This window comes from Ischnura elegans, chromosome 4, assembly GCF_921293095.1.
Source record: "Ischnura elegans chromosome 4, ioIscEleg1.1, whole genome shotgun sequence".
Taxonomy (NCBI): Eukaryota; Metazoa; Arthropoda; class Insecta; order Odonata; family Coenagrionidae; genus Ischnura; species Ischnura elegans.
Genome location: NC_060249.1, coordinates 50,920,276 through 50,946,519, shown reverse-complemented (window position 1 = coordinate 50,946,519; position 26,244 = coordinate 50,920,276). Strand labels below are relative to the sequence as shown.

General features: G+C 39.1%; 1 protein-coding gene and 1 long non-coding RNA gene across 2 annotated transcripts in view; one reads left to right on the top strand and one right to left on the bottom strand.

The window, feature by feature from the left end:
* Positions 1-26,244, bottom strand: part of LOC124158130 (NFX1-type zinc finger-containing protein 1-like) — a 163,764-nt gene that overhangs the window by 4,623 nt on the left and 132,897 nt on the right. The window lies entirely within an intron of this gene.
* LOC124157435 lies at positions 13,697-14,511 on the top strand. Its single transcript, XR_006864599.1, has 3 exons — positions 13,697-13,804; positions 14,166-14,259; positions 14,336-14,511. It is a non-coding gene; the product is annotated as an uncharacterized LOC124157435 (long non-coding RNA).

The following is a 26,244-nucleotide window of genomic DNA, read 5'->3' as shown; positions in this document are numbered from 1 at the left end:
AGAGTCCCAAATGGCCTCATAATGATGTCTCCGTGAGGTCATATGCACTCGTATAGGAATTCTTTTCGCGGTCTCACACGACTCTGAAGGAGCTCATACAAGAGGTCTTATAGGACTCCTACAACAATTCCAATATGATATAGGCGCAAATGTGGCGCCTCCACGTGTGTGATAATGGAACTACCTGGAGAACCAGAAAAATTACCCACTTCGTAATAATTCCGATAGATGGCTTTGAAATAGCCTACAAAAACGCCGGGGCCCCTACCAGCCCATTAATTAAGATTTCAAAATACTTTACGCACCTTTATTTAAGAAAACTCTCCGACGACATAAGTACCCGACGTATCCAATTAAAATAAAGCAAAATAATACATCTAATGAGAAGAACCATAGGTGGAAATAAGGCAGAAAAACAAAATGGAATAGACAACTTCATGATATTTATAAATTTATTCTTCATAATATTAAGTCAATAAACAAACATAACGAGTTTTGAATTCTTCCTCTCTGCATACTTTACGCGGTCTCCGCTTGATACAGCCACTGCCTCTCCACTCTCTCCAAGGCGACACTACTTGCTGATGTCAGGTTCCATTTCATAACAGAGGCTGAAAAAAAAACATTGAACTTAAGTTTGTTGAGAGTTATAATTGATAACATGATAACATCAAATAAACCAGATAAAGACTATTTATCTCATTAGCAGTCCCTAAATACTCCCAGGGCCGGTTTTAGCACCGAAGGTGACCGTTTTAACTTGGTTAATTTTAGGAGTAACCGAATTAGTGAACTACTTTTGATTAACTCTTACACTTAATTACATTCCTATTGCATTAGAATGCACTTAGAAGTTAACTTAAATACATGGTGAACGTTATTTCCATGCTTTATCGTTCCATAAGTTACATTACGAAGTGAAATCAAGCAAATTATAAATCGGTTAGCACTTTTGTTTGTTTACGTCATGATTTTGAACTGAGAAGTTTATAAACTTCAATGATCTTAGGGAAAACTGTTTTGTGAACCCGAGATAATAAAAACACTGCTTGAACACGTACTAGATATGATCGAGATAGTGTATATTAGCGGAGATAATTTAAAATGCGATAACAGCAAATTTATTAGGATACGATGAATGGATGAAATGAAACATGAACAACAACAAAGGCACGTTACAAAACGTGTTCCATCTAAACATTTTACATGAATATTTACCGATACTCAATGATAAGCATGAACTTAACCAGCTTGGAAAATAGTATAATTAATGGATTTTGTCATTAACAAGTGGATAAAGAATCGTACACATAAAATCATTGAAACTTACCTTCCAAGTCTCCGTGCACGTAACACATCATGATGTCCACAAGGTTCGTGCTGATCTCAGATCTGATGGAATCCTGATTCACGTTCGTAGACACAAGGAAAAACACGAGCAAGAACTAGACCATGGAGTACACACGATATTAATCATAAACTAGACGTCTGAGCTCAAGGCAGTAGAATAACACGACAACACAATGGCGGACCCAGCGGAAAGTGGAAGTGTCAGCTTATTTAATAGAATCGGAGGGAGAAGTTTACGAACCCATCTCTTAATATAAAGAGTTAATTGAAGGAAGAAAAAATATTATACACGCAGAAATATATAATTACTATTGAAATTATAATTCATTAACATATACATGACTTGATTTTTCAGGCCTCATGTGTGTGAGATCTTGAAGACCCCATGAAGTGTGAGGTCTTCAAGACTTCATGAAGTATGCGGTCTTTAAGACATCATTCATGTGACCTCATGAAGTATGAGGTCTTAAAGGCCCTTTCATGTCTCTTAGGGCCGGTTTTATAATGTCTGGTTAAACCTCACGTTAAGTTGACGTGGAGATTACGGTAACGTGGAGTTTAACGAGAGGTTGTGTTTTATAAAGCAAATCCTACCGCCGGTTGGCTGATGGGAACTTTAACGAGAGGAAAGCGCAGCTACTGTAATTCTCATACCAACAATTGATCGCGAAAAGTGAAACAGACGAAAGTCAAAATTGAAAAAAAATCGAGTTGGAGAGTGGTGAAAGAATTGTTTACGTTTGTTTTGAAGTGATGGTTAGCTTTGAAAACGAAGATGACGCCAATATTTTCGGTTTTAATCGTTGACGATCTTATGGTCAATCATCAGTGTGTCGTTAAAATAAAAATACTCGCCTCGATCTGTGAATATTTGGCATGTACAAGTGTTAATTGTGTAAACCATAAATTACACGGAGATAATGAATTACTATTTGTTAATGGATTGAATCAAGGTGGAGTCCCTTTGCAAGAAATAGTGGTAGATTAACCTTGTTTGTGCTTATTATTCGAGAACGAAGATTCTCATTTGTATTGTGAAACCAATTGAAATGGTTTTCTATTGAGTACGCCACCAGAGCGATTTTAGGAACATTTTGAGGCTACAATTTAATCATAATGACGATAAATTTTAATCATACTTTTGCAGTAAGATATATCTTCTTAGCGTTAGTATGGCCGTTACGCTAATTTATTATCATCTCTGCGTTCCCTACGGAATTAGGAACAGCCTGCAAGTTGTGAATAATCAAAGCCTTTCCCGTTTTCAAAGTACTCACCATGGCCATAATTTAAATAACAGAATTTATAACCAACCACCGTCTAATAGAAAAATTCATCAGTGTTCATTAAAACGATAACGAGGCTTCTGTCACAATGATGTCATTGTTATGATCAATTCATGGTAATTCCTTTGATGATTTTTGTGTTTTTATAGAGCATTTTCAGTTTTATTAAAATTTTAAGAAGCAATATGTTTCATGAAATCCATAATCTCTGGCAAATAAATTTTCAATAAGGGACAGAACTAAGTTTAAATTTCTTCATTAGAGATACCAAAATCTATTGCATGACACCAAGTAGCCCTTACCATTGAAGTATAAAGTGAAACATATTTTGATACTGGCTGTCAATAGTGTAGTTGATATTGTAATAGGGATGACTGTGAGTCTTTATGGTTATGCCATTGAGAATGTTTTCATTGCCATTTTAAATTGAATGGATGTTCAGAAATCACTGATTATGAACATAGCTTCACAGTCAAAAATTATAATTAGAGAAGAATGAATAAAGTTTGAATAACTTATGCATAACCCTACCACAGTTACTTCAAGGGCTCATGCCATCCAATTATTAAATAAATGTACAGTTTGCAGCAAACCTTACATACTTTACAAGTAGGCTGCATGTTGTTATAAAATTATGCATCTGTAACAAATATTGCAACTCTTTTTGGCTCATAGCTTGGGATGGGGGATCTATTCTTTATGTTAATACTATTTTTGCAAACCTTATGTAAGAATAAGTTTTAAGTGCTAACATAACTAACTTCATATCTAATCAACAGCAAAGGCTTGTGTTGTATTTAAGATTCAAGGGAAAGAGATGGGGTGCAAAGATATTAATGTTTCTGGGTTCAATTTATAAAAAATCTGTCAAAAAACATATCTAATCAGAATGAAAGCATTAATTTTCAACTCTCAGTGGTGTTTATGAATACTATACTATATATGTGATAGATATTTTCTTTTATTCTCAGCCCACAAAATATGAAGCTTTCATTGAACATGTTTTAAATATTTAGCAGATTACTAAATTATACAAAGACAGTAGTGGATCCAGGATAGGGACAAGGGGGTGGGCTAGGTGAGGTTAAAATTCCAGCTGTAGTGGGAGTCGGAAATAAACCACCATTCTATCTAGTGTAAAGTGGATACCCAAGGGGAGTAAATTGGATACCCTCCTTAGCCCCCCCCCCTCCATGGATCCGTCACCGTACAAAGATACAGTTATTTATACAGCATTTAAAGAATTTATTTGTATGAAATGCAAAGCATAAGGACTCCATCATGATGACTCCTTCATTGCAACTGTCTTTTGGGATATGAGTTTTCAATAGAATTACAGTAAACTCTTGATTTTACGAAGTCAGTGGGACCGGAAAATTGGCACTTCGTAAAATCGAGTTTCGTAAATTCAAACCTTTTTCATAAGTCACGAAAAAAATGTTCGCTTTTGTTTCTTCCGCCGTTTTTTGTCTTTAGTTGTCTTATTTAAATGTTTTCGGTGGTTATTCTCGGTATAATTCATAGATAAGGCTTTTTGCTTTCGATTTATGATGTGAAAAATCGTTAAATAATTATACCACCATAAAATTCCCATTTCTTGTTCATACTTCAACATCAACGATCGCTAAAGAAATTCCCGACCAGTTTAGAAAACGTAATCAAATAATGAATTGCAATGTTTATTATAAGGATTTACAGTAATAAATTTGTGGTTAGGAGCCAATAGCTACTATTAAGTATGCAAAAGATAGATATTTGTTTCTGAAACCCACGGAATTTTAGCGGCAGCCGGCCTAACCGCCATTTATGTCGCCCTCTATCGCTCAGTGACGAGAAAAAAAGAAAAACAAGGGTCTTAGCCCGTTTCCAAAATAACCTTCGTAAGTTAATATTTCGAGTTACTTCGTATTTTCAGCAGAATGTGCTCTATTTTCACTGAGATTCAATTACGATCATAAATAACGTAGGATGTGATTATCTTCTGGCGACTATTTGAAGTAAATTCTGTTTGAGTTCTCCGTCCGACTACTGTGTTCCATCATATTCGCAGACGTTGCCATAAAAGACTTAATTCTTCATCAGGACTGTATTCTTCATACCGGGTGTGAGGTGACCTGTTCATATAGTATGTTTCTCTCCTTTTATGCCGACAGGAGCAAGGTTCCAACCGGAAAACGACAGGAGAAACATCTTACATTATCGGAGAAATATAGATAGAAACGTTATTATCCACATTGATTGTTTTCCTACAAGAGACGTTTTATCATTTCTCAACGTGGTTAAGTATTGGTTCGCTAGCGTGAATTCCCAAAAAATGACACGCAAAAACCTGTACCGTCACCTCATTTAGTTTTCGTGTTCTTTTCTCCGCCGTATTGAAAGTTATGCAAAGGATAATTGACATAGAGAAAAGATTTTCTTAGTTTTAGCACTAAAAAATAGTCGCGCCATAATCGTAAATAAATATAGTGTGGAAAGAGCAAAGAAAATAATTTCAATTGAAAAGTCAGCTGAGAAGAAGAGAGACAATTATAAGCGCGGCACCATTTTCCCGATAGTGGAAGATACTTCTTCCGCCTCTCTCCGGTTAATAACTTCCCCCCGTTGCAGGTAAAGATGAACCATGCCCTTCTCCACAATCGAGGAACGTTCCCAGTGGGTGGGGTGAATAAGAGTGGGATGGGGATTGCCTGAGGGAAGAAGTGTGGTCATCACAAGGACTGGTGAAGGGGGCAGGACAAAGAAGGGTGGGGAAATGGCCTTCAGCTCTGCCTCAGTCTACTTTTGGGGGCCGTATTTTTTTGCGACGCACACAAGCTCAGTCACCTTAGGGAGGGAGTGAATGGGAAATGCTGGGGAAGGAGGGGTTTGGGATGCGTAAGGTGGGTGTCAGCAAGATCAGCCAAAGGCGGCAGGAGGGAAGGGACAAATTTGCCTTAAGGCTTTTGAAAGACAGAACCCCAGCATGGGAGAACGGGGAAGCGCGTGAGAAGAAAGTTCATGGTTAGACTTGGAAGTGCGTCTTCATTACGAGAAGCCTGAAATATAAATAGGCGGTAAATAGAGCCCAATACTTCAGATATTTAAGTTGTTCATTCACAAAGGCCAATATATACACGAAAAGATATTATGGCGCGGATTGCATGTATCAACGTCCATTTCGGGATGTTATTAATTTCTGTTCCCATTTATAAAAGTAGCAAATAGATTTGAAAGAATGATAATCATGAATAAAAATATCTAAATCGATATCCAAACGCACATGGGCAAAATAGATGAATGTATACATACCGATCCATCGCAAGTAATGCCGCTCAAGCTTCTTCCGGTACTGGACTTTAAAATCTTGGATAATGCCTTGATCCAAGGGCTGGGACTTGCTTGTCGAGTTCGGGGGTAAAAAGAGGACTCGAACATTAGCCAATTTTAGATCTTCCACGTATTTATGAACGGTGGCATTATCCATTATTAAAACAATTTTGCTGTTCTCTCCAGCAATTTTTCTCTGTAGACGTATAACCGTTTGCTGGAAAATTTCTCGGGTCATCCAGCTGTTTTTTTTGCATGGTAAAAAACGGGGAGGGCTTCCAATTTTACATGTTTTAAGCACCGTGGCCTTTCAAATTTCCCAATGACAACGGGCTTATTTTGTCCGTGCCCGTTTGGTTGACGCACAGCCCCACAGTAACACGCACTTTACTCTTTTTCCCCCCACGGCACCTTAGCCCTTTGAAACCCAGGGTTGCGTCAGGTAATGCATTAAAAAATAGCCCAGTTTCAGGGGCCAGCGAGGGTAAGCTCGTCGAGGAAAGGGTCCCGGATTAGGGACCCTTCGAAGTGCTTCGGCGAAAAGTAGTCAAGTAGTCTTCGAAGTACGTTCACAGCAGTGCAAAGGGTTAATTGGGGGTGTACGAAATACTCCGCGCGACCTTCCTGACATGTTAAACCACGAATTATTGTCGATGCTATGTTTACGAACAGGCACGTAAATAGGGGCATAATGTCAGCCGCGATATTTTAACTGAACTCCTACGCCCCCTAAATTCCCACAGTGAGGTTTTTGGCGACCCATTTCTCTCCAAAGTTGCATTATCATTTACGATTTCGCACTTTTGATGGACCACAGTTGGAAGCGCTGATTTTTTAGCTACTTACGCCGGCGTAACTAGTTTTATTGACAAATTTTTCGCCGTAGTTCGTATAAACGAATGCCATTTGCTCCTAGGGACCGAGCCGAGGTTCGTAAATTCAAAAAATTTCGTATAATCGAAACTTCGTATAATCGAATAGCGCCATGTATTTAGCATAGGCTTTTCACCGGGACCGCAATATCACTTCGTAAAATCCTGCTTCGTAAAATCAAGAGTTTACTGTATGTTGTTACATGTAGTCACAGTAAGTAATTTTTTTTACTACCTACTTCTGGGGTAATCCTTTTGATTGCTGTACCAAGTCATCTCTGAATGCACCACACTGACATCACTCACTTATAATTAATGTATGTGCTTCCACTATCATAAATGCAATAGTATGACTTCCTCACAGAATTTTACCGTACCATGTTCTATTTATGAAGTGATCATAGAAGCAATTTCCCTTACATCCACTCCACTTCCATAAATCTATTAAGAAAATTTGCCTATGTGACATGAACATAGACTGTTTCTCATTACATACGTTGCAGCTATGCATGTTAAAATATATCTTTAGTGATGCAGATCGCAGCGAGACAGAGATAATCCTTGGAATAAATAAAAAGAGGAGCATTAATGGGAAAATCACAGGACCAAAGTGCAAATAGAAGTCTGGTTAAGATATATGGAGTAAGGTTTGCTATGGAACTGGTATTTTTGACCTAGAAGGAGGATAAGAATGTATAGATACAGGAATGTATAGATAAGATTGACAGAGGAAAAGGAAGTAGGAAGTGCTAGACGAGATAAATGAGGCAAGGGAATTAATGCAGGAGATGAATGTGAAGTGTTCATCAAGCTTGAAATGCCGACAACAGGGATTAAGGTAAGGATTTTAAGTAACAAGCAAGGGCAGGGAGACAATGGTTCTGGAATAAATGGAATAACCATGTATGTTACTAAGAAATATGTCAACCTTAATGAGTAAATCACTTATAACAGTAAGGAATGGAATGAGATATCAAGTCATGCATGATTATAAGTGTTGATGATGTTATACCTCATCGATTTTTTGAACGTATGTACTCATTAGTGACAGTTCAATGGATGGAGCATGAAAAAATTAATAAAAGCTATGTATGGGATTGAAATCCCAAGAAACTAACGAGTGTACCAGATATGTGATGTAAATTGGCTGTTATAGGAATACTCGCACGCTCCGCGCGCTCGTTAAGGGGCTCCGCCCCTTAAAAACCCCGGTTCCGGCTTCGCCGTCTACATTTGTGGTCGTTCGAAGACTTTTGAAGTTCGAATAATCTCAACACGGCTAGGGGCCGGCTTCGCCGGCCAGGGGGTAGGGAGGTGCCCCACTCATTCCTCGGAACGGCTTCGCCGTTCCTCGCTGAAGGGCGGCTTCGCCGCCTGGGAGTTTAGTGTGCCAGAGGGCGAGGGCATTTCGGAACTGTTTCACCGTCATTCGTTTAAGGGGCGGCTTCGCCGCCCAGAGGTGGGGGGAGTCCACAGCGGTTGCGCCGCTTGAACATCGGGGCGGCTACGCCGCCCGGGGGTTGCTGAAGCTCCCCCTCGCCTACGCCAGTTCCTCGTTGTGGGGCGGCTTCGCCGCCTTGGGGTTGAGGAGCCCCCCCGCGGCTGCTCCGCCTAGTCCTTATAAATGGTCTTCCCCACCGAGAGGGGTGCCCAGGGGGATTCGGGGATTTTAATGTGTTATGCATGCGGTCACCAAAAGTCCACAGTGATCATGTAGCGATGATTGTAAAAGGTAGTGCAATGCGGATTAATAGTGGCGACAAGTACCCATAAAAGAAGACTTAATGGCAAGTTTTTCATTTTTTTTCGGGGGGTTCCTACGGAATACCGGGGGTTTTATACTTGTGTTAAACCAGTGGTCACTAATAGTTCTCATAAATTCCGTGCCGATAAGTCCTGGGGGACCGGAAGAGTGGTCTTACGATTCTTTTCCCTAGAGAGGCTATTTATTAGAAATTTTTTGGGAGGTTTCACGGGGTTATCGGGGGTTTTAATAAGTGGTATGGGCACCGGTTAAATTGTGTCGAAAACTATTCGGAAAGGCAACTTTAAAATTATTTTTTCGGCGATGTTCCAGGAGGTGATCGGGGGTTTTCTGGTATTTTTTCCCGTATGGTTTACGGTGGCTCGCCCTCACCAAATATTCCGGATGTAGAGCTCAGAGGGCACGGGTAGTGCGGCGTAATGTTTGCGAGAGGTTCCCAAATAGGAGACACATTTTACATTTGGGGGGATTTCACGGGGATACCGGGGGTTTAAATGTGTGTACTCCTGGCGGTCACCATCCATTCACATAAATTTCGGGGGGATGAGTCGTTGGGGGCGGTGGAATAGTCACGAAAAGTACCGAAAAAGTAGACTTATTTGAAAATTTTATTTTTTTAGGGGGGGGTGTATGTGGGTTTACCGGGGGTTTATAGGTTTTTACTGCCAGCGGTCATCAATCGTCCACATCAATTCCGTAGCGATGAGTGGTAAGGATTGGAAAAGCGGCGGAATTGTGACGAAAGGTACCCGACAAGGCTACTTATATGCTAATTTTAATTTTTTAGGGGGTTTCGGGGGGTTAAAAGATGACGGTACTATATGGTCACATTCATTTACTGTCATGTCTAAAAGAATTGTGCCCTATGACATCCATATTTCGAAAGTAATACAATAAAAAGCAAACCAGTCCCTGAAAAATGTTAGCAGTGCCCGGCATTTTTATTTTTTCGCGGTTAAATCCATTAAAAAATTATTAAACTGTTTATGTCTTCTGAAAGACAATGCATAGCTGTATGTAACTACAAAGTTTGAAAGAAATCGGTTGAGTTAAAATTGACAAAACCTTGTGTTAATCTTTTGAAAATCGTAATTTTCGGTGATTTTCGGAATATTTTAATTTTATTCTCAGTAACCAAGGACGATGAAAGAAAAACGGTACCTACATTTCGTAGACTATGTTATGAGCATATATAATAATCATTTTCAATATCCTACACCTGTAATTACGACTAGGGGAGCGGAAGTTATGAAATATTTTTCGAAAAAACAATATTTGGACGCCATTTTGGCTGCAATTTTCTTGAAATGAAACTAACAAAATTACATATTTACGTGCCCACGTTTATCAGCTTTCAAAAAATGCATTAAACATCCATGTGGCACGAACGGTTCGCGCGCAGTAAAATAAAAACCGAAAAACGGTCCCCGGAAAAAGCCCGATTTCGGCCATTTTGTCGTCCTGGCGACGACACGTGGCGGAAACTTCCGGTTTTCGGATTTTTCCTCCGCATCATTTTGGATTCCCCGCACGCGTGCCAAATTTCAGCTCTCCAGCACTTCTGGAAGTGGTCGGGAATTTGTATCCATCAGTGAGTCAGTTACCTCAAGGGCTGTATATAGATAGGATGTCTCCACTTATCCTTTGAAGACTTATTAAACATATTAGTTAATTAAACGTCGACAAGTAGTAGTAAGGGTTCATATTTTAGGAAGAAACCATACCAAGGATCCCACTTAAGACTTTGATAGAGTCATTAGTAAAATTAGACATTGCAATACTTCCACTGATTTTATTATAATAAAAATCAGTGGAAATACTGCAATGTTTTATTTTACTAATATGAAGAACTTCCACCATATCTTGCTCAATATCATACAAGGTACTTTGAAAGAGCTTATCGATGAAAAAATTTCATTGGTCACTGATAAGCATAGAAAATAATGAATGGAATAGTGGTGAATGCAGTCATTTCCTGTAAATTCATCCTCATGAGCAAATACATATGTACACAGACAACAGCTTTCCCCAATAGCAAGCAAGAGTAGCCCAGCTGGCTCAATATTGTAAGAAATACAACTGACTCTGATTGTTTCAAACATTCCCTTAGCAGACAATGCTTGAGAACCTCAATAAATATATTCCCTTAGCAGACAATGCTTAAGAACCTTAAAATAAAATTTATTTGATTGATCTGGCTTTGATATAATATATTCCATATTTTCCATGAGTCTTCAGGTACAAGGGTCCAAATTCTCTTGAATTAAGGCTCAAATGTATGGAATAAAATTAAACTTTTTCAGGATAAGTATCGAATTGTTTATTTTCACCCATTCAAGCCTGAAATAAGATAAGTATTGGTAACCAAATTGGCACTCTTATATTTTAACATGAGATATCTAGATGGGCACCACTGATTCTATGGCTCTGAAGCTACTTTTGATGGCAGATGCACCACTGATTCTATAGCTCTGCAGCTACTTTCGATGGTAGATAATTTGCTAGGAGGTTTTAATAGTACATAACCTGTGTTTGGCTACGAACAGCACTTAGGCAATTAAGTCGCAATTTTTTCCGTTGAAGGCTACACATTAGAACGCTCAGAGAAGAGAAGACTTTTCTTGCTTAAGGTGCCTTTCCAAATCTTTTTCTATCAAAAGGATAAGAGGTCATTACTTTAGTCACAAAACGTACAATAATTAGTAAACTTCCACACTCCAAAGGCTCATTTGCCTCACAAATTCATTGATATATCATACCATCTTATGAGCAAATCAGTCATTCTTACTTTTTTACCCACACGAGCTGTATTGGTTGTATCAATTTGCCTTTCTCAGCTTCCAAAGAAAACTCAAACAGTATCTTGTATACATTACGTACGAAACGTGCTAAATACTTTCTTTTTCACGCAATATTTCACTTGCCTCACTTATTCCTATATATTTATCTCCAAGAAATACCAAGCCGTACACCAAATATTGTTAATGGAATTACCTACAATTTTTATAGTAGTACTTTGACAAACATCCTTTGGAAAAGGAAATACGAAAATACTTTCACCTCATAACATATATCCTCAGAAGTAATTATGAATTCTATAGTGACATCACATGCTAGTAAATCAGAATGCAATCAGTAGATACGATCTTTTTCTCTCTTTCGATTGCCAAATACGAAACTTGGCTGTTCTTCTAATTCAAACTGTCTTTGTAAACACCGACACATTTTGAAATCGTTGATGAAGTCAGCAAAACCAGGTAATAACAGATTTCTATACCTACACTCCTGTTACACTTCCTTCCTTCCCTCCGATATGTAATTCTAGTATTTTTCATCAACTCACTTGGCTGGCACAAATCATAACAAACTCCTACGCCGGCACAAATATTGCATAACTTCAACATTTTCAGGGGTTTAGCACACGATCTCCGACTGCAGTCCATAGAATAGACAATATTATTTATTGGATGGTGATTATTATCAAACTTGAGATGTTTGTAAGGATTTCGTAGCGAATACCGTAGAATAGTGGTCCGTTCCGGATATATCACCGGTCTTATGGAAATATTTCACTTATTACATTGCTATTGTGGTGCTAAAAATATTGGAAATTGAATGCTGATATCGTAGATACGGATAAAAACGGAGGATGCTGCGCTTGGTCGATTATTTCTTCCGTACATTATCGTAGGGTTCTTCAGCATTTCAAAACATCCGCCATTTTCAACAATTTAAACTTCACGTTAACTTTTTACCCGAGGGAAATCCATTGTTTAGCTTGACTACCACTTTAACGCTCAGATTTGGCTTAACCATCGATTATAAAACAGAATTCTGGGACTTAACCGACGCTTAGCTTAAACTCCAGTTTAACCAGACATTATAAAACCGGCCCTTAATGTGGAATCTTAAAGGAGTCCAACCACGGCGAGTTTACTTGATGGTGAGGGGGGGAGAAATTCGCGGCAAAGCGGGGTCGCGCCGCTACCCCGGCCACCGTGGCGTGGCAATCGCGTGACGTCAGGATAACAGCCAATCGGCAGCGACTAGCAGACAACAGCAAACCGTTTGTAATCGTTTGAATCTAAGGGTGCTTTCCAATCACCTTGCGCAGATTAGCTCACATCGCAACAGATTGAAACACATTAGCGCACAAAGAAACAGACGATTGGAACGCATCTGCGCTGATGTGTTTACAAATGGTGGACCGATCGGCGGCAAAAGTTGAATGTTCAAATGACCTGTAGCTTTTGAACTGACCTTCGCCACATGATCAATCAAGAAGGATGATAAATGTTCGTCTATATCATTTTGTATTTATATAAGCACTAGTAAGTATTAATTGAAATAAAATACTATGGAACTATCGCTACTTAATAATTACCTCTCCCGAACCGCTACTGTGCCGGCAGTTATACCAGTTATACTTCATTTCGCATTTCTGGATTGAGATACACATACAATAATAATTAATAATCCATATCACGCAGGTAAAGCCGTAAAAAATGTTAACACTGCATTATAAATCTGCCGATTCTATAGTTATTTTGCGGTACTGAATTACAATTAATGGAATAGAATTAACGCCACATGAACGTTAAAGGAAATTTGGTACATAATACGTCCGCTATCCATGTAAGCTAATGAAATAAATCTGCTTAGAATCTAAGCAATATAACATTTTAGTTTAATAGCTTACATTCTCCATTTCTAATTTTTTTGATAAGGACAATTTCTCTAGAAAATCGACTAGCCTCCTCTTGCTATCGTCCTTTGCTCATGTTATATCAATCATTACGTTTGACGAAGATAATATTATATTTCCCAAATTACGAGCTTAATTAAACTTATGTAAGACATATACAGATCAAATTATAGTTTATTATTCTCAAATGATCATCATACTTATCTTTGAGATGGTGGAATTCATTTTCCGTCAGCAATATATTTTCCCGCCATCATTAGTTTTGTCTGCTAGCGCAGACGAACAACGGTGCAGGATGTGTTCCCATCTGTTTAGCGCAGATGACGTCACAGGTGCGATTGGAACACGCTCTGAGCTAAACAGTTTCAAACAGATCAGCGCAGATACGTGATTGGAAAGCACCCTAAACATGCCTTCGTCTCAACCGGTCTCAACGTTGTCATGCTTTTGGATACGACGCGCGGAAAACTCCTGATAGCCCTATCAAATTGCATTCATTTCCTCGGAATGAACATCTGTAAGTACAAAGTGAAAGAATCTTGTAGTATAAGTTGGCCATTAATGCACTGAAAGCCAGTAGGTGAGAACGGCGGTTCCGCTGTATATCCCTGTTCTTCCAATTCACTTTCAAAATTAATGAAACAATCTGTTTTTATGTGACATATCGTACTTAGCGTATAATATTCTTATGTTCTTGGAGTATCTGTGGATTTTTTTCATTAGTGTCATACTATATATGTGCTGTAAATGGTGTTATGACGGGGTGAATGCAAGTGCAAAGGGTGGGGACTTAAGTACTATAAGGTCATTATTTTCTTCCATGCGAGAGACAGTCATTCACTATAAGATAATTTTCCACGATCCTATCTTTATTTCAGATTTGCGGGTGAAAAAATGTTCACCATCGATGACCCTCCACATCTCCTGAAGTGCCCACGAAACATGTTCACGGAATATGGCAATAAAGAAGAGGTATAAACATTAGCAAATTCTTCAAAATTGTCAGTATTATGTAAATAACCATAATTAATTATAAATTTTGTTGTAGATGACAGTTGGTGGTGTAGCTATTACAAGGGTTGGAAAATAGACCCACAATGAAGAGACTGTGAATCTGAGTAGAAGACTCACTGGGAATATCGTTCACTTCCCCAAGATATCCTCCTCTGCTCTTAATCCTAGGTGAAGAGAGAAACTGAAAGGGAGCCTTGCCGCCCATGTATTCTGTCGATTACGGTCTTCTCCATTTGGACATTTTTGTTCGGTTAGGTGAGTATGATTTCATATAGATATGAGAAACTGTAAATAGATAAATTTAGTAAGGGAGACATCCATGTTATTTTTACTGTCTATTTCAGGGTGGATTGATTAAGGTGTGAGTGTGACTGCAGAAATCGTTCAATTCATAAAGCAGTTTTGCAGCTTTAATGGAAGTGCCCAACAGAAGAACTCGAATGGAAATCTTGTGGCCCCTTGCATGATAAATGTCAGCATCTGGAATTTTAGGAAGAAGGTATTGAAAAAGTTGATATATTTGTGATTTGCCAATTCTGTGCAGTCTCTATAGTGGGTATTTCTATATTATGTTTTATTTATCAAATTGCATTTCTCTGGCAATTTGCATTTCTCTGACCAAGCATTAGCCTGTACCTCTCCTGATGTTTTCACAAAGTTGTATGGTATGGTTTTTTGGAAAGTATCTTTCCCTGTTACTCAATTAGTCTGTTTAATTACTCATGCACCAAGATTCAATACAGATTCATCAGTCAGATTACACAACATAGCCAACATTCTTAGCACACCTTACAAAATTATTCGGTACATATAATGGCCTGATTTATTTCAACAATCAACGATGGGAATACCATTCAAGATATGTATAAACATACTGTTTTCTGTTTAAGATGAAGGAGATATTATTTCTTTCTATCTTATGAGACATTCTTTTCTCTGTCTTTTAGGGAAGTGTAATGAAACTTTGTCTTAAGGCCTCACCCTTAATGAGCAAGATATGAGAAATATTAGCGAAAACAGTAGTTACAGTTTTTGCTACCAACTTTAATAAAATAACCATTACTTAAAGACAACGAGTACCAAAACCTCTAATTTTTGCATGGCAGTGGTAATACAGCCAACTTTTTGAACAGAGGACAGTAAAGGGCATCATGTTTTTAAAAAATTCATAGCCTAAATGCCTCTTTTTTTGATCTATAAAAATGGCCATTGTCTTAGACAAGGAACTCCAATGTATTCAATGAGATATGTAGAGAAAGTATGACTCACTTTTTGCATTTTTCTTTCAATTCTCCAAAATTATTGTTGCTGTGAGAACAACATTGGTGTCAACAGCATAGGGAATGGATTGGAACCATTTATTTGTAGAAAACTATTTATATGATCATTTATGTCTGAAAGTGATAGGATAGGCACAGGGAAAGAGCTTAATGGAACTCCTTGCTTTAAGCCTGTTCCCAGGCAAATGAAAGTTACTCCATTTCCTGAGGTAATGACAAATTGAATTTGGTCTGACAAGTAGGTTTCAATCAAAATTAGCTATGACACAAAAACCATCAAGTCAAGTTTATTGAGTATCAATTGGTGATCCACAGTGTTAAAAACTTTTGAGAAATCGAAAAATATTGTTGCAACTTCCATTTTATTATCTAGTGCATTGATAATCTGGTTTTCTAAGTGATGGATTTCAGAAGATGAGATTACTGTTTCCTGCCCTTGGTATTTATGGTTAGGAAGTAAATACCTATGTCCTTATTGATGTTGGGGGAATATGAATTATTTAATCAGTATAACTGCATTTATCAAGGGAGATATTATCGTGGGAAGAAATGGATTGCTAGACAAGTGAATCTCATCTATTTGTCAGCATAAATGTGAAAATTATAACTTCATATCTCAAATGAAACTTGCCTAAAGGAGGTAGTAAGGAAATGCTGCCTTCGATTTTTGGTAACCAAAACGGTTGTTCCATAAGAAATGCACAAGGATAAATGTTTTACCACCCTAAACACTTAAGGTCGCTCACTCAAAAACATTTTTCAAACAAAGGAGTGGATACTGCTTTGGCAAATCTGGACAGCTTTTAATGGAAATTTTGAAGCATGTAGTAGGGCATTTACAATTTTCTGACATTTTCCGACCTTGAGTTTTACATGATATCAATGTGGATTGTATGCCCCTAAAATTGATTAATTTGGAAATTCCTAGTAAGTTTACATGGAGACTACTGTTCATTATTCCAGAGTTAGGATTCTTTTGAATGTGAAAGTGTATTTTTTCCATCCTTAGAAATAAATTAATAAATATTTAAGGCTGGGTAAATTAATCAAATTTCAAAGTAAGACAGAGAGTCGGGTTTTTCTGTAATCAGAAAAATCTTTCCCGTTCCCACCTCATTGTTTTGTTTGCTTTTATTTAATAGTTCATTCAGACTGTTGAAAAGTTACTGCAGTCAAAAATTTTAAATACACAAGTGTTCCCACTGCTAATTTGCTTTGAGTTGTATTCTCACGTGTAAAGATTTTTTAGATTAATTCATTTAGTCATTCATTTTACTTATCAAATGAGGACCATAGAAGCCTAGGGGGACTAGTGCAATTTTTTTATATAATAGCTGATAATTCTTGGTAGTTAATTGCACTTATCTTTCTTGGTTTCTAAGATCCTCAATTATACAGTAAAACCTCTTTACATCGTAATGGAGGGGACCAAAAGTTGGGCAATTTGATGTTTGGAGGTAGTTAGGCTGTCTTGGGAGTATCTCCTTGGTATGATAAGTGGAGGTTTTATGAGATAAAGAGGTTCACTACAAAGAGGTTTGCCAATAAATTTACATGTAAAACTGACCGCAGGGGTGGTATGAAGTGTGGAGGTTTATGATGTAAAGGAGGTTCACTGCATAGAGGTTTTACTGCATATGTACATAATCCTAACAACAAAACACATTCGAATTTGTAAGGGAGTCTTAAATCATATGACATTATTGACAATGGTAAGATATTTTCATAATAATATGTTTTGTACCTTGGCTTTACTTCAACTCCAAAAGTCACCTCAATTCAAGTGATATGTAATAACATCCCTTTCACTACAGTAATTTCTCCTGTGTTTCGAAATTTTGATTTGATTACTAATTTTGTGCAATATGGATTAAAAACTGGAATGAGATACCATGGATTAGTAGTGGTTTTCTGTTCATCGTACTCTACACTGTACAGTGCAGTATAATCTCCTAAGTTTGATGTATGATAAGTACATTTGAGAGATTCAGCCATAATAGTGTGTGTGGAAACCAAATTGGAAATAGGAAAGATTCACTTTGTTACTTTTCATTGATACGAATGCACTTTGAGATATGAATGGATAACTGCAGCTGAAATTTTTTCCAACCGGTTACAGTAGGCTATATGCTTTTCGAAACATCCTACCATGTTTGGTAGGCAACTAAAAATCGTCAGTAACAATCCCGATTAGGTTGACAACCGAACATCATCTGTAGCCGACCGGGTTCAGTAGGCTACCGAGAATCATCTGCCTGAGTGAATTCTTCCCATTTCCAATTTGATTTCCACCCTTACCAATATGTCTGAAGCCTTCTCATTTAAACTCAACTGATTTGGGCGTTACTTAGTAGAATGATGAAATATTCATGGTGAAACAAAAACCAAGTACTGTTCCAAAAACTTTTTATTTGGTATCAACTATCTTGTATGATGTTGGGCACTATATGGTGGAAGTTCTTAATATTAGTAAAATAAGACATTGCAATATTTCCACTGACTTTTATTATGGCACTAACATTTCGTCATTACAAACAACATTATCAGGTGTTGCTTGATCATACTTGATAACGCTGTTTGTAACGACGGAACACGTAGTGTCATAATAAAACTCAGTGGAAATATTGCAATGTCTTATTTTACTAATGCTATCAACTAGTTTCAACATCATTACCGAGACAATTTGTCTTGATAGCAAATAAAAAGTTTGTGAAACAGTATTTGGTTTTCGTTTCAACTTCTAATTTAATTATATTGCATCAAACGTAGGACATTATACTGTAGTACACATTACGGTATATAGCCTGATATTTACAATAAAATTTTGTACATTCATTGTTAAGATGGAAGCTTATTTGTTAATATAATGACTAGATTTTCAATGTATAAATATTATTTTAATGTGTGTTGGTTGTAACCCATGTTTATTGATTTGAGCTTTCCTAACTTTTTATAATGTTAGTTCAGAATGGTAGAACGTACGAGTGGTACGTGGGAGTTTCGTTCCAATTAATTCTTACAAACTAATCCTTATCCGCTTTACGTGTGAATTTTGTGGACTCCTGCCCTGCTTGTTAAAGAATAATTTCTGTTGTAATAACGATTTTTCATGTACAGACACCAGCTCAAAATAAAGGCTTTTGAAGCGTAATCGGATTTTTTACTTATTTGAAGCAGTAATACCCCTATCCTTATAAGATCCCTACAAAATCCTGTCCCTAAATTCGCGCTGGTTAAAAGAAATAAGAAAAAATAATAAGGAATACGTAAATACAGCAATATATGCAGACGACATTGGCAGTCAATTCCGATTGGCTGTTATCCTGACGTCACGCGATTGCCACGCCACGGTGACCGGGGTAGCGGCTCGACCCCGCTTCGCCGCGAATTTCTCCCCCCCCTCACCTACAAGTCTACTCGCCGTGGTCCAACGTATGAGTTCATATAAGACCTCATTACGAATACTGTGTTGACTGGGAACAGTTTCGTGTACTGCAAGTGGTTGCCGAACTGCCGAAACTGCAGAGATGGCAGGTATTCACCTTGTTAAACTGCCCGATAGTGTCGATTTAGAGAGCCCTACCGCCTATAAAGATTGGCTTATATTTGTGGGGGATTTTGAAAATTATCTTATCGCCACAGGACAAGATGAATCGGCGGACAAAGTGAAAATAGCTCTCCTAAAAAATATGTTGGGATCACAGGGTCGAGCTCTATTTGAAACTTTTGATTTACCTAATGAAGATAAGCTAACTTACGTCAAAGTTAAGGAAGCTTACGAAAAGTTTGTAAATCCAAAGCAAGACCCAATTTACGAACAGTTGGTGTTTCATCAACGGTTCCAACAGGAAGGAGAGACATTTGACCACTTTCTGACAGATTGTCGGCGACTTATAAAGAATTGTGGTTATGATAGTCCAGCCCCTCAGGAAGAATATATGATGATCTTCCGTGTGATTCAAGGCATCCGGGACAAGGGCGTTCAAGAGTCTTTGCTGCGAATGGAGGACAGAACCCTCGCCAAAGTAGCGGCCTACTGTCGGTCAGTTGAGATTAGCCGCCATCATGTTCAACAAATTAACGGAGCCAATGAATCTACTCAACCTAGAATCCAAGAACTAAGCAGTGCCGGTGTGGATCATGTCAAAAGGAAAAGCAAGCCTAAGTTTTCAGGTAATGGTGGTATTTCACGTAATGAGGCGAGTGCAAGTTCCGGAAATGAAGAATTTAATTGCCGTAGGTGTCAAACTTCGCACAAACCTAGAGCGTGCCCTGCCTATGGAAAAAACTGTTCAAAATGCGGAATTTCCGGCCATTTCGCTGTTTCGTGCAGGGTACGCAAAGTCATAGAGAGGTGAAAACATTTCAATCTGAGGCATCATTGGATGAATCTATAATTTGTGACTCTGTTAAAGTTCACTCAGTAAATCTCAATCCACCAGAAAAAGAATGGAGACAGTTAATTTTAATCGAAAACCTTCATGTAAGTGTTAAACTGGATCCAGGCTCGGAGATAAACATAATTCCGTTACAACTGTTTAAAAAAGTGAATCACCTAAGTAAAGTTGAGCCCACTAACATTAAAATTGAAGTCTGGGGAGGTACTGTTATACCTGCAGTGGGAGTTGTAAATCTTAGTTGTGCAGTTAGAAATGAATGTAAAAATGTTCAGTTTGTTATTATAGATTCTAAGAGTACTCCACTGTTGGGATTAATAATAATAATAATAATTTTTATTCACTTTAGGCAAGAACATTTGCATAGTTTCATAGATTACAATCATGTGTTGATTTCAATCTGGTAAAACGTGTTCACGATATTTCCAGCAGTAATAGAGATGCTTTTGTGTTACATTATAAGGAAAATTTCAGTGGGATAGGCTGTTTACCACAAAAATGTAAAATTGTCATTAGAAGTAATGCAAGCCCTGTTTGTAAACCCCCAAGGAGAGTTCCTAGTTCCATTAAGCCTCAGTTGAAATTAGAGCTGGATAGGCTGGAAAAGAAGGGTATTATAAAAAAGGTAGATACCCTTGATACCAATTCTTGGGTTAGTAACTTGGTTATTGTCGAAAAACCTTCAGGTAAACTAAGATTGTGTCTGGACCCCACTGAATTAAACAAAGTGATTCTCAGGGATTATCATGAAATTCCCTCAATTGAAAAGTTGTCTGAAAAATTAAGTAATAAGCACATATATTCAGTGTTTGATCTAAAAGAAGGGTTTCATCAGCTACGGCTTGACAATGATTCGTCGTCCAAGTGTTGTTTCTCTACCCCATTTGGGTGCTATAAATATTTACGCATGCCATATGGGTTGTCCAATGCCCCAGAGATGTTTCAAAAAGTAATTGAGCAAAATGTTGGAGATATTACAGGTGTAGTTTTGTTTTTTGATGATATTCTATGTACCGGAAGCTCCCAAGCTGAGCATGATGAGTGTGTAAAACAACTGATGGAGAGGGCAAAAGTAGTTGGGGCCAAGTTCAATAGAGACAAACTCCAGTACAAAGTATCTCAGGTGAAGTATGTTGGGCAAATATTTTCTAAAGAAGGTAAGAAACCAGACCCGGATCGTATTCATGCCTTGGTAAACTTGCCCGCACCAGGTGATCGCAAAGAACTACAGAGAGTCTTAGGAATGTTTAATTATGTTCGGACATACATACCAAATATGTCCAACATTTGTGCTCCTCTCCATGATTTACTTAAAACTGATGTTGCATGGCAATGGCTTCCGAGCCATGAAGTGGCATTTACTCAGCTTAAAAATCTAGTATCCAATGCCCCTATGTACTGGCTAACTTTGATCCCAGTGCTAAATTGGTTATACAATGTGATGCTTCACAAAGTGGGCTAGGGTGTACGTTGTTTCAGGAAGGTCCTAAAGGTCTTAAACCAGTGCACATAGCCTCAAGATCACTCACCAGTAGTGAGTGCAATTATTCACAAATAGAAAAAGAGCTTTTAGCAGTCTATTTTGCAGCTTCCAAATTACATTACTATATTTATGGCAAACCAGCCCTGGTTCAGAGTGATCATAAACCCCTAATCAATGTTATGACTAAACCAGTGCATCAAATTGGTGCTGTTCGTTTGCAGCGACTAAGGTTGAAATTATTGAAGTATCATTTAAATGTTACTTATTTACCGGGTAAACTTATGCATTTTGCCGACCATTTGTCACGCTCTTATGTTACAGACCATGTCACTGATGACCCACAAATGCTAGACCCAAGTAGCAAAAAAATATTGAAAAGTGATTTTAAAATGATTTTAAAATGAAAATGTCATAAGATGGCTAAATTCATGACTTTTTCAAGATTTTAAAATAATTTTAAAATAATGTATTAGGTATTGCTTTTTTAAAGTCCAGTATCATGTCGCCTAATGTTATTGATAGTGCATATATGGATATGTAATAAGCAATGACTTATTGTTTTGCATGAAATTTTGTTTTTTTTTAATTTCGCAGAAAAATATTATGCAAACTTATTTTAAAACAATTTCGAGATGATTTTGAAAACATTTTAAAATTATTTTGAAATCATTTTAAAATCATTTAAAAACCCTCATATAAATTTGCATAACCGCATAATCTTTGTCATATCAAAGTGAAATAAACCAGCATTAGAGTTCTCATACTTGCGACGTGGAAGTGCGGTGTCTCCAGCCGTGGCTATGGCTACAGTCATGCCCAAAACTTAACCGATCTGAATGGAATTCCCAGTGAATTATATTTTGCGAATTTTTAAAATATCGGGATAAGCGATGTCATTACCTAGCGAAATCATCAAAAAGTGCTCGTATTTGAAGAAAAATCCACCGGGGAAATCATTGGCCTTAATCAAGATATCAGCTTGTTGGCAAAAGGTAGGTAATAATAGCAGTAAGTACGAATTAATCTATAATATATACAACCCGATGTGTGACAGATAGCACACTCACTGATTCACTCACTCATTCACGTATACAAATTCCCGACCACTTCCGGACGTGCTGGGAAGACGAAATTTTCGCCGTGGGTGGAGAAAAAATATTCATCGGGGGGAAAAGTCCGAAAACTGGAAAAAGTCGATCGGTTTTCGAGATATATCGATCCGAATTAACATTGGAGCCTTATGGGACTAAAACATATTCCATTATTTGCCTACTTAAAAATGTCACGGGAACATGAAATTTCACTGACGGAAACTAGATTTTTTGGCCGATTTTTTGATGCGAAACATTTGGCCATATTTTGATTGAAAGTATTTTTTATAATTTTTTTAAATTTCCAATGCTTTTCTTATGGGCCTATCTTTGGATTTTTTTAAAACCAACTTTTAATCGTTGTAGGAATAAGTCCCTAACGTATGAGACACAAGATTTTTTGGTTGATTTTTTGGTGTGGTCGCCTTTGCAATTTTTTGTTTAAAAGTATTTTTTTTAACAATTTAAAATTTCCAATGCTTTTCTTATGGGCTCACTTTGGGAATTTTTTTGACCAATTTGCAATAATCGTAGGACAAATTCACTTAAATGCAAGATACTAGATTTTTTATTCAATTTTTCGGCTATCTTCATGTATCCGTAAGACGAACGAATTTCGAGTTATTAACGATTATGTATTTCCATTGAAATTGCGACTCCTACAACGTTTGGTAACTTACAATACATCCGCCGTGAAGTTTGCATTCCCTCAACACACGATTTTAAATTTTTCGGAATTTTTTTCTGCCACTTTCCGACGACATACGGCCACGAAATTAACGTGAGTGACGTCTTTTTGTTGCCCCTACGCGCCGCTACCAGGAGAACGCAGAATAATTAATTTTAACGGGTGACACCGTCGAAAAAGCATGCTTACACTACAGCTACAGAGCCGAAATTTTTATCCAAGGTAAACGATGCCGCGTTATACAGAACAAGCACTTTAGGTCCCCCGAAAACCCCCTGTGACCCCCCCAAAAAAATAAAAATTACTTAATAAGTCGTATATTTCGTGTACCATTCATCCCAGTTGTATCGTTTTTATTGATTCCGAATGGGAATTGTGTCGGCTAAATTCACCCGTCATGTTCAATTATCCTGCCCCAATTACACACCCGCAATAAAACTTCAAATTTTTAAATGTACATTTCTTAACAAAATAGTAGAGTAAAAAAGGGGTTCCAGGACAAGGACACCTAAAACCGATTTTTTTAAACACTTCCCCATAAGGTACGGCTACGAAATTCACAATAGTTATGCCTTATTACAGCGCCTATGCACCGCTATGTGGAGAACACAGAATTGGTAATCTAAATGTGAGTAAAACGGGAGAATTCATTGTTCCCCTACAGTTAGATCGCTGGAATTTTTACTGTAGGTAGACAAAGACCATTTATGCAAGAAAACCCCTCAATATTTCACGTGGCTTCCAAGAAGACCAGGTAAAAAATTATCTTTTTTCTGTGAATAGCATGTTCTTCGGTGTTTTCGCATATTTTAGCAGTAATTCCCTTCTCCAAAGACTCATCGCTAAGGAATTATTTGGATGATTGCGACCGTTGTCAGTATACTCATAAAAACCCCTGGAAGCCCCCCGGACCCCCTTCAAAACATCGTCATAAGCTAAAATGCCACAATCACGGCTAGCATGCGTCTACATTCAGCCACATTATCCCCCGGCAGCCTTTGTAAACGATCGGGGAAAGCTGGTAGTACGCATTCCTCTGTGAGGAGTGAAAACCCTGGCGGCGAAGCTGCCCCCGCCCCAGGAACGACGGAGACATTCCAAGGAGTCAGAGGCGTGGAAACCCTCCGAGAACCCTCGGGCGGCAAATCCGCTCCAACACGTGGAGCAGCCGAATGGGTGTCTTACGAGGGGGGAGGGCGCCGATAACCCTTGGGCGGCGAAGCCGCCCAAAGACGAGGAACGGCGAAGCCGTTCCGAGGAGTCGACGGTTCGGGGGGACATAGTAAACCTTGGGTGGCGAAGGCGCCCCATCACCAGGAAGCTTACGGGGGGAGGGCGCCGATAACCCTTGGGCGGCAAAGCCGCCCACAGACGAGGAACGGCGAAGCCGTTCCGAGGAGTCGACGGCTCGGGGGGACAAGGTAAACCTTGGGCGGCGAAGCCGCCCTATCACGTGGAAGGGCGACGCCGTTCCCAGGAGTCGACGCCTCGGGGGAACACGGGTAAACCCTGGGCGGCGAACCCGCCCCATAACGAGGAAGCTTACGAGGGAGGGCGCCGATAACCCTTGGGCGGCGAAGCCGCCCTCACGCGAGGAACGGCGCAGCCGTTCCGAGGAGGCGATGGCTCGGGGAAATAGGTAAACCTTGGGAGGCGAAGCCGCCCCATTACGACGAGATAACACTTGGGCGGTGAAGCCGCCCACAGGCGAGGAACGGCGCAGCCGTTTCGAGTAGCCGAAGGCGCGGGGGTACACCGGTAAACCTTGGGCGGCGAAGCCGCCCTAACACGATGAACGGCGAAGCCGTTCCGAGGTACTAGCTGCTGTCTGTTGGAGGGCTGCCTCAATATATGGGCGGCGAAGCCGACCCACAACGAGAAACGACGAAGCCGTTCCGAGGAGTGCCGGGTGGGACGGCGAAGCCGGCGAGGAACGGCGCAGCCGTTCCGAGTTGTCGCAGTCTCGGGGGAACACCGGTAAACCTTGGGCGGCGAAGCCGCCCCGGCACGAGGAAGGGCGATGCCGTTCCCAGGAGTCCACGCCTAGGGGGGACGCGGGTAACCCTTGTGCGGCGAAGCCGCCCTCACACGATGGACGGCGAAGCCGTTCCGAGGTACTAGCGGGTCTCCGTCAGAGGGCTACCTCGATATCTGGGCGGCGAAGCCGACCCCGGACGAGGAACGGCGAAGCCGTTCCGAGGAGTCGCGGGTGGGACGGCGAAGCCGTCCGGAGGGGGCAGCCGGCGAAGCCGGATGCGGGGGGGTTTTAGGGGGCGTAGCCCCCTAACGAGCGCGCGCAGCGCGGCGAGTCCCATCTATATACAGCCCTTGTGGTGACTGACTCATGGATACAAATTCCCGACCACTTCTAGAAGTGCTGGAGAGCTGAAATTTGGCAGGCATGCGGGGATCCCGAAATGATCCGGAGGAAAAATCCGAAAACCGGAAGTTTCCGCCACGTGTCGTCGCTAGGTCGACAAAATGGCCGAAATCGCGCATTTCCCGGGAACAGTTTTTCGGTTTTTATTTTACTGTGGGCTAACTGTTTATGCCACACGGATTGTTAATGCATTTTTTGAAAGGTAATAAATGTGGGCACGTAATAACGTAATTTTCTAATTTTCTTTTTAAGAAAATTGCTGCCAAAATGGCGTCCAAAAATTGATTTTTCGAAAAACATTTCATTAATTCCCCTCCCCTCGACTTAATTTAAGGTGTTGAATAACGAAAATGATTATTATATATGCTCATAATATTGTCTACGAAACATAGATAACAGTTTTCTTTCCTCGTCCTTGGTTACTCAGAAAAAAATTAAAATATTCCGAAAATCACCGAAAATTACGATTTCCAAAAGATTAACACAAGATTTTGTCAATTTAAACCTGACCGATTTCTTTCAAACTTTGTAGTTACATGCTGCTATGCATTGTCTTTCAGAAAACATGAACTTTTAATAAATGATTCCATAGATTTAACCGCGAAAAAATAAAAATGGCGGACG